Genomic DNA, 9622 nt, shown 5'->3' with positions numbered 1-9622 from the left:
GAGAGAGAAAGGGGAAGAGAGAGAGAAAATGGGAAGGAGAAAGAGGAAAGAGAGAAAGGAGGAGAGGGAGAGAGAAGAGAGAAAGAAAGGAGAAAAGAGAGAAAGAAAGGGGGCAGAGGGAGAGGGAGGGAGAGAGAGAAAGTAAGGAAGAGAGGAGAGAGAGAAAAAAAGAGAGAAGAGAGAAAAGGGGGAAGAGAAAGAGAAGAGAAAGAGGAGTAGGGAGACATAGAAATGAGAAATTAGAACCAAAGGTGCAAGGAGGAAGACAAAGATGGGGAGGGGGAGCGCCTGGGTGAGGAGCAGAAGGGCACGAAAAAAGAACGGGGTGCTGAGAGAGAAGGGAAGGGAGCAAAGGCAGAGGCCTCAGAGCTATTTCTGTGCTGAGTCACTGGAAGAAAACATTACAGTAAATAAAAGTCACAAAGCAACGTTTGGTTGCAGGGTGTTTGCAAACCATACGTTTTCAGCAGGCCACTCTCTCCTTGGGGGGATGGGAGGAAGAGGCTCAGGAGAGAGGCTGAGGTAGAGATGAGGAGATTCAGGGGTCTTGGCTCCCTGAGCTGTTACCCAAGAAACCCTGCAGGCCACCCAGCCGTATGTGCCTTGGTCAGAAGCTGGAGTGGGCAGAAAGGTGCCAGCCTTGGGGACCCAAGGTGGGGGCTCATGCAGCAGTAGAGGAAGATGGACTGCCCTGGACATTCAGGGCTTCCTGAATTCCTCTGACACTAACATGATGGTAGGATTGGTTCAAATGCTGTTTTGTTTTTAAGTCTCCTGTCTGGGGCTATATGAATTGAAGATGCCTAGTGACATCACCCCACCCGAGGTCTTCCTTGGCCTCCCACCACAGTCTCGCCAAGCTCGGGGGCTCAAGTGAGAGGTTAAGAAAGTCTGGACAGCTGGTAAGGTCTGGCCTCTTCCACAGAAATCTGTCACTGAAAGGAAGCCTCCTCCCTCTGAGACGGTGCCAGGCCTTGGTAGGAAGCCCAGATGCCCTGGGGCAAGTTAATCTGGCCCCTTTCACTATCAGCCGAAGCAGGCCCATCTAGAAGCCGCCAGCGTGTAGCATCCGGGTTCTGTGGAAGGCCCTATTGCGTGTCTGGGGAGCCAGGAACTTCCAGAGAAGAGATAAGTTCCTGTTAGACCAGTTTATGATCTGCTGGCAGCTTGTAGAGGCTTCACTGGCGCTTGTGTACTTGGCCCTCGCCACTGTCCGCCCAAGGCTCAGCCCTTTTTCACAATAGCCAGCAAGCACGATTGAAAAGCCCTTGGAAGCCAAGACCCCCTAGGTTAGAGCCTTGCCTTACCTAGACTGACCCTGAGAACCTGGCAAGTCGCTGAACCTCTCACTGCCCACCCAGGCAACCCTCTGGGACCCCAAGCTTCAGCGAAAGGCGCCAGCTTGCTCTGGTGGAGAGAGTTTCCTCATCTGGAAGTTCTCTATACCAGTGAAATCACAAGTCTAGGCCTTATTTCTAGGAAGAGAGAAACCAGGACAAGTTCATACTTGGGCCTAATAGCAGCGAGTGGGCAATGTTTACAAATCCTCAAAGAGCTGGAAGGGAACAGGACAACCTACTTTATAATTCTCTTTAGAAAGAAGTCAGCTATGGCTCCTGCCCTCAGGGAGCTTACAGTCTAGCAGGTGATATATACAGGGACATTTTTTAAAAAATGGAACAGCACAAGTGCTTAGAGAGAATTCCCAGGAGGGGAAAATCAATTGGGGCAATTGGACTTGAACATTTACTAAGTTCTTACTATATACCCGTCACTAAGCTAGGCACAGGGGGAAGGTGAGAAAAGTGAAGTGGCCCCTTTTGTTCAGTCGTTTTCCAACCCCATTTGGGGTTCTTTTTTGGCAAAGATACTGGAGGGATTTGCCATTTCCTTCTGCAGCTCATTTTACAGAGGAGTAAACTGAGGCAAACAGGGACAAGTAACTTTCCCAGGGTCACACAACTGGGAAGTATCTGGGGCTGGATTTGAACTCGGGTCCTCCTGACTCTCATGCCGGCTCTCTATCCACTTGTGACCCCTAGCTGCCCTGAAACAGTCCCTGCCTGCCCTCAAAGGGCTTACATTTTCCCGTGGGGGAGGGGAGGACACATACATAAATAATGCAACACAGAGTATATACACAATAAATATAAATGGGATGGTTTCCTTTGCAAATCTTAAAACATGCCAGTTGTGTTATCATCATCATCATCATCATCATCATCATTTCTGACTAGGGAGATCAGGAAGTCTTTCTAGAGGTAATCTTGGAGCTGAACTGGCTTTCCTAGTCCGCGTGGTACTGAACCCCCCCCCCACACACACACACACAACTCCCAGCTCTACTAGTTACAACCTGTATGACGTTGGGTGACAATAATAATAATAATAATATCTAGCTAGCTTCTCTGCAGCACTTTCAGGTTTGCGAAGCCCTTTACACGTATTACCTTACTTTATCCTCACAGCAATCTCAGGAGGCGGGTGCTATTATTTTCTCCATTTTACAGGTAAGGAAACTGAGGCAGACAGCGACTCAGACCTTACCCAGGGTCACACAGCTACTAAATGTCTGAGGCAGGCAAGTGACTGGGGGCAGAGCAGTACTGCAGAGAGAGCACCACCTCACACGGAGTCCAAGGACCTGGATTCAAATCCCATTGCTGACATTTCCTGCCTGTGTGACCTTAGGTGAGTCCCTTCCCCTCTCTGATCCTCAGTTTCTTCATCTGTAAAATGAGAGTTGGACTAGTTGGCCTCTCAGGACCCTTCCAGCTCCAAAATCAGGATGTGGATTCTTTCCTCTGGGACTAAACCCAGAAATCCCTGTTCCACATGCCAACCCTTTAAACATTGGTTAAAGGTAAGAGAAACAACATGTGGTCGAGGGCAGGGATGGGGAACTTGCGGCCTCGAGGCCACAAGTGGCCTTCTAGGTCCTCAAGTGTGGCCCTTTGACTGAATCCAAACTTTTCTGTGAAGTTTGTGATTCTGTAAAGTTTGGGTTCAGTCAAAGGGCCACACTTGAGGACCTAGAAGGCCACATGTGGCCTCAAGGCTGCAGGCTCTGATCTAGGGGATCCAGCAATGGGCCTGGAGTCAGGAAGACTTGGTTCCCATCCCTCTCTGCCAATTACTAGCTGTGTGACCCTGGGCAAGTCACTTAATGTCTTTGTTCCTCAGGAAACATCCTAGGACTTGTCTCTTATTAAGTCAGGGGTTTTTATCCTGGGGTTAAAAACAGTCCATGGACAGATTTCAGGGGTCCATGAACTTGGTTGGGAAAAAATGACACCTTTATTTTCATTAACCTTTAACTGAAACTGAGTATTTCCTTCAGTTATTTAAAAACATTCTGAGAAGGGGTCAGGGGCTTCACCAGCCTGCCAGAGAGGTCCAAGACACACAAACAAAGGTTGAGAACCATGAGTTAAGTCACAGTGTGTGCGATCTTCTTGGCTGAGGGACTTCCCGTGCTGGGAGCTCCCCAAGAGAAGAGGTCACAGATTCTCCCAGGATTCTTGTAAAGACTTGTTACTGGCAAAAACAAAGAAGAAAAAACATGGTACAACCTCTGGGAAGCTAAACACCAACTCAGCTCTCACCAAGTAATAGACCAGGTGTGGTCCTACCCGAAGGCCAGGAGTGGCCTACCTGACTTCTTCAGCTGCCATCCAATTTGGGGGATTGGGGGATGGGAGATTGGGCCAGCTTCAGGGACAGGTCAACATGGCCCTAGACATCTGCAAAGTTAGTTGAACACAAAATGGCGGTCAAGAGAATGACCACAGGAGGAGACAGAAAGCAGAGAGAGCTTTGGGGAAATCATGCTGCCACCAGATCCAGCAGTCTGGCGTCTGGATGGTAGGATTCTTGCTCTGCTGGTCATCACACTGGTTAAAAAGCACAGTGTCACATCCTGGTCATCCTGAAGGGAGACAGAGCTGGGCCTCTCTGGACATCGGTGCCATTGGAGGCAAGGCAACCCAGGAGGATTCTCACTCCCAGCATCCCTTTGGGGAGAACACTCAGGTGCTGGTGACACTATGTCTTGGTTGTTTCCTGGCCTTTTTTTTTTTTTTTTCCAATTCAATTTAACAATCAAGCCAGGTATTAAATGCCTACTGTGTGCTAAACTAACTAAACTGCGCTAGGGAAACACCACATCTAAAGACAAAGAAAGAAATATTCCCTGCCCTCAAGCAGCTTATGATCTACCAGTTTTGTTAACTAAGGGTTGATTTAGGATTATTTGTCCTGGGGCTAGAAATAACTTCTGGAACCTTCTCAATGGACGGCTGAAATGGCCCTTCCCTACTGGCCACACAAGCAGGGACACACACCTTATTCGGAGATAGCCAAGTGAGACGAGATAAGGGGAGTGGTGGGGAAAGCCTTTTTAGGACACAGAAGCCAAACTGAGATTTCTGGGAACGCAAGACAGGTGGTTAGACCTTCTCCGGTGGAGACAGGCTGAGGTATTTAATTAACACGGATAAGAGCTGAGGATGTGCATAACGTATCCTTATCCTAAATATGTTTTGCACGACTTCGCCTGTAGAATTGCTATGATTTTGATTGCCTTCTCAATGGTGGGGGAGGGGCTGGAGAGACAGAGAATTTGGAGCCTGAAAAATTTTTAAATGAATGTTAAAAATAAATAGATAAAAAGAAAGAAAAAGAAAAAAATATCCTTACGCTTTATAAGAATATAAGGACATTCTTAATACGTGATTACTAACACGGATAAGGCTCGAGGATATGGCCAGGACAGCCCAGACAGCCTCTGAGGGCCCTCCTCGCTCTGGACTTATGACCCTCCAGGCCTCAGTTTCCTTATCTGTAAAATAAATGAAACACATGCTTCAGAATCCTACAAGTCTCTGAACCTGAGGCCGGAGGGTCAAAGGACCAAGTCCTCTGTGAGCGCACACGCAGACCCTTACCCTTCATCCGCCTGGTGCTTCCTCACACTCTCAAAGCAATCCCTTACACTTTTGTAGGGCTTCACAACCGACAAAACAACACTTTCCCACGCACTGTCTCAGCTGGTCCTCTGAGGTAGGCAGGGCGGGCGATATTATCCCCACGTTACAGGTGAGTTAAGTGAGGCTCAGCGAGGGGCAGGGACTGGCCCAAGGTCACCTGGCTGTGTCCTCAGACCCCTAATCCAGGGCTCTTTCCACTCCTCCCCTGCTGTCTCTCATGCCCAAACCAAATCGGGAAGTGGCCAACACGGGGGCAGGGGCCCAGGAGCCCAGACAAGCCCACGCTGCTGGGAGGGCCTTAGGGTCACAAGTGGTGCCTCTCCTCGCCCCTCCAAGAAGCTTTGGCTGCACCGAGGTCAGTGCCAGACTCCCAGCGAGTCACTGTCATCCGCCGGAGGTTTCCCAGGCTGCCAACTGCCATCAGGCCAGGAATAAACCAGTGTTACTCTTGGCCATTTTCCAACTCGGGTACCTCTTCTTGACAGGTCCAACTCTCCCCCTGGGCATCTGCTCCTTAAGCATGGCACCCTGCTTCCCCAGCTATGCCCGTGTTCCAGGGCGCTCCTTGCGCCTGGCATGCAGCTGCTGAGCCCGGGTCTAAGGCAGTTGTCTCCAGGGTAGGCCCAGATGAGTCTGGGGACAGTGGAGATGGATGGGGGTTTGGGGAGGTACTTGGATGCATGTTAGAAGCCAGCCCTTGGACCCTGAGGGGATAGCCAAGTGGAGGCAGGTTTGTTGAAGGTAAAGTCTGAAATTACTAAAGTGTGCCTGTATTTTTTTTTTTAACATAAGAACTAAGGTATCAAAATAACAGAATCTCAAAGCTGGAAAGGACCTTGGAGGCCACCAGTCCAACCAGTATCCAAACATGAGTCCCATCTATCAGTTCCAACATCCTCCAATCCTCCAGCCTTGGCCTGAAGGCCCCCCCCCCCATCCTGGTTGGGGTAGGGGTGCAGGGTGGAGGGAGGAAAAGAATGACCCATGACTTTCCTTCTACTTGGAGACAGCTCTAATTGCAGCATGTTTTCTGACATTGAGCCTAAAATCACTACAACTCCAGCCACTTGCTGCACCTTTCTGGGGCCGAGCAGAAAAAAAGTGTAATCCCATCTCTTCATGACAGCCCTTCAGAGACTTGGAGACAGTGATGATCCCCCCCCACCAAAGTCTTCCCTTATGCTGCTGAACATCCCCAGACCCTCCCAGGGCATCCATCCAAGGCCATTCACCATCCACTCCCTCCTCGGGTCACTTTCCAGCTGATCAAAGACCTTCGTAAAAATGCGCCACCCAGAGACGGACAAGTCCTCCAGTAGGGGCCTGACGAAGGCAGAACAAGCAAAGCGAGACTAGCATTTCCTTAGCAGTCCTGGAAACTGTGCCCGTCAATGCAGCGTGAGCCTGCGTTTGCTTTTGAGGCCGTAATAGCTCACTTGTGACACCTGCTGAGTGGGCAAGTTCAATAAAATCCCCAGATCTCTTTCAGACGACTTTCTGTCTCAACACATCCCCCCTCCCCCATCTCATACTTATGAAGTTGATTTTTTGGACCTACGTATAAGACTTGACATTTATCCTGATTCAATTTCATCTCGTTAGATTCAGCCCCAAATTCAAGCTGCTCCAGATCTTTCGGGGTCTGGGCTTTGCCAACCAAACCATTCATTACCCAGCCTACCTCAGTACTGCACCACCTGGAACTGTCATAAGCACACAATCTATTCTTTTATCCAAGTTACTGATAAAAATGTACGCGGCTCAGGGCTGAGCGTAGCTTCCCTGGGGCACTCCTTCCACTCAATCTGTCCAAATCCATCGAGCTGCACAACTGTCTGCTTAATGCCCCGGACTGTAACTAGCAATGGCGCAACTTTTGGTCACTGAATGAGGAGGTTGCTGCTGAGGGGTGGGGGTGGGAGAGTAGGAAGCAGGGGAGACCAGACCAGAGCTCACCTTCTGATCTTGGTGGGGATTTTTCTTTTGTATATATATTTCTTTTTTATTAATTTATTTTGATTTATCAACAATCACTTCCATATGCTTTTGAGTTTAAAATTTTTCTCCCCCTTTCTCCCCACCACCCTCCCCAAGACAGCATATAATCTAATATAGGCTATACATATACATTTCTATTAAACATATTTTCACATTAGTGATGTTGTAAGTAAGAATTAGAACCAATAGGAGGAACCGCCAGAAAGAGAAAACAAAGCTCAACAGAAGAAAAAAAAATAGCAAATAGTATGCTTTGATCTGCATTCAAACTCCATAGTTTTTTCTTTGGATATGGATAGCATTTTTCATCATGAGGCCTTTGGAGGGGATTTTTCTTTATAATGCAATGCTAAGCCCAGTTGTTTCTATACTATTGAAGATGTGAGAACCTTCTAAATTTTGCTACCCTAGGTCAAACTCTGTCACCTGTCCTAGTCATGCCCATACCTCGCCACCTCTTCCACAAGAATTGAATGAATTTGTCAAATGCTTTGCTAAAATGGAGGTAGACTGTCTTGATGGCACTCCCCTGCCTCCAAGTCTCTGAAAGGCCATCATGAAGAGGTGGGATTACATTTTTTCTGCTTGGCCCCAGAGGAAAGGACCAGGCACAGCATGCCCCTGACCCAATGCCCCTGTTAGAAATGGAAGTGAGGCTCGTTTAGCATGACTAAATTTCACTGATGAATCTACGCTGGCCTTTTGGGATCACTATTTCCATTTCTAAATATTTCTGTTTATCTGGGAGCACAAATATCACCGTAAAGAAAGATGGATCTAAGTCCTCCTTCTGTTGGCAGATTCATCTTCGAGGTCATGTGATGGATGGATGTATATATGCATGAGTAAATGAATGAATGGATGAATAAATGAGTGACTTTTCAAGCACCTACTATGTGCTAAGCACCAGGGGTACAAATTCAAGAGTGAGACAGTCCCTGTACCTAAGGCCATTGTAATGGGAGAGAGTGGCAGACAAGGTAGGGATTTATGGGCTGGAAAATCACAGGGTTGGCAGAGAACAATGGGCAGCCAATGGCCACACCCTTTCCAAAGGTCCCGTTGGTCAGGATTGGATTACTCTTCTCAGAACAAGGAGTGGAAAGAGGGCAGCGGGGACAGGGGCCAGAGTGAGGATGAGATGGCAAAATCCCAGGGAGAGCGGTGCAGGATTTAGAGTCAGAGGGGGCCAAGCTCAGACCCTATCTTTGCCCCTTACAACCTGGGCAAGTGAATTAATGTCCCTAAGCCTGATAAAAAGAGGGAACTGAGCTCCATGGCCCCTCAGGTTTCTTTCTGCTCGTGATCTGGTCTGATAAGGTTGCTAGATCCCTCCCCAAATGCTTGCTCCTCTCAAATCAGTGCGGGAGAGTAGAAAAAGTGGTAGATTTGGAGTTGGCATTCAAAGAAAGCTTAGCGATCCCTGGGCTCCCTCATTTTAGGCTCTGTGGAGGCCGCACCTGTTTGCATTTCTGTCCCTAGCACCCATCACGCAGCAGGCACATGGAAACAGTTAGTGAGTTAAATAGAATAGGGAGGTGCTGGTTTCCAACAGAATCGCCATTTTAGAGCCACCTCAGAGGCCACCTAGACTCACTGCCTCATCTTCTAGCCCAAAGTCACTCCATAGCAGGACAAGTGCCTCACAACTCTGAATTCAGGTCAAAGGGATCACTTCCCAGCAGGGGTCAGAGGGGACTCTCAGTGGCTGAAATAGACAAGCCAAGGGGCGTGGGAGGGAGTCAAGGTCCCCAGAGGCATCGGGTCCAGCTGATGGGGGGCAGGGATCTCTAAGAAGTGCAGCTAGACTCCGGTAAGCAAGGCAGAACAAGTCCAGGAAAGGGAGAGCTGACATGGGCCAGCCTGACTCAGTCTGTCCTCCAGTACAGTGACCGCCAGGTCGCTCCCCTCACCCCTCACTTGCCCCGGGCATACTAAAGGCTTCCCTCTGCCCCAGACTGACCAGTCGGGCTGCAAGAAGGAGGCATTGTGTCCCTGTGTGACCTTGGACAAGTCCCTAGACTTCTCTCTACAATGAGCAGGCCTGCAAGGTCCCTCAGTTCTTAATCTCTGATCTGATCTTTGGCTGAAAGCAAGAAGGAGCCTGGGCTAAGCTGGTCTTTGCCCTCCTGGGAACTTCAACCCCTCCGTGAGCCAGCCACATGAGCACACAGAGGTTGCAAGTGTGCACGTGATCTCCCGGGGTCTCACAATGACCCTGGGAGGCAGGTAAAGAATGCAAGTACTCTTGCCCTGATTTTACAGGGAAAGAAGCTGGGGTACACATGCTCCCTTGCCCATTGTCTCCCAGGTACTAAACATAATTGGTGGGATTCAAACCCAGGTCTTCTTGATTGCAGGGGCAGCCATCCATCTACTGCACCATCCCGTCTCTCCTAGTCAGTGAGATGGCGCAGTGGAGAGAATACTGAACTTTGGGACCTGTCGAGATAGAAGGCTTCCACTTCTATTGTGGAAGATCTCCATCTATACTGTTCTTATGGTTGAAATTCAGATATTTCAGGGGGTTAGCCAAGGCCAGCTTTTCCATTATTCATCAAGTCGAGTCCTACCAAGATAGGTTGGATAGATGGATGGATGGATGGATGGATGGATGGATGGATGGATGGATGGAT

The sequence above is a fragment of the Vombatus ursinus genome, unplaced genomic scaffold, assembly GCF_900497805.2.
Source record: "Vombatus ursinus unplaced genomic scaffold, bare-nosed wombat genome assembly UNPS02003292.1, whole genome shotgun sequence".
NCBI classification, from domain to species: Eukaryota; Metazoa; Chordata; class Mammalia; order Diprotodontia; family Vombatidae; genus Vombatus; species Vombatus ursinus.
The sequence above is the reverse complement of the archived record's forward strand: the minus strand, read 5'-3'. Positions refer to the sequence as shown.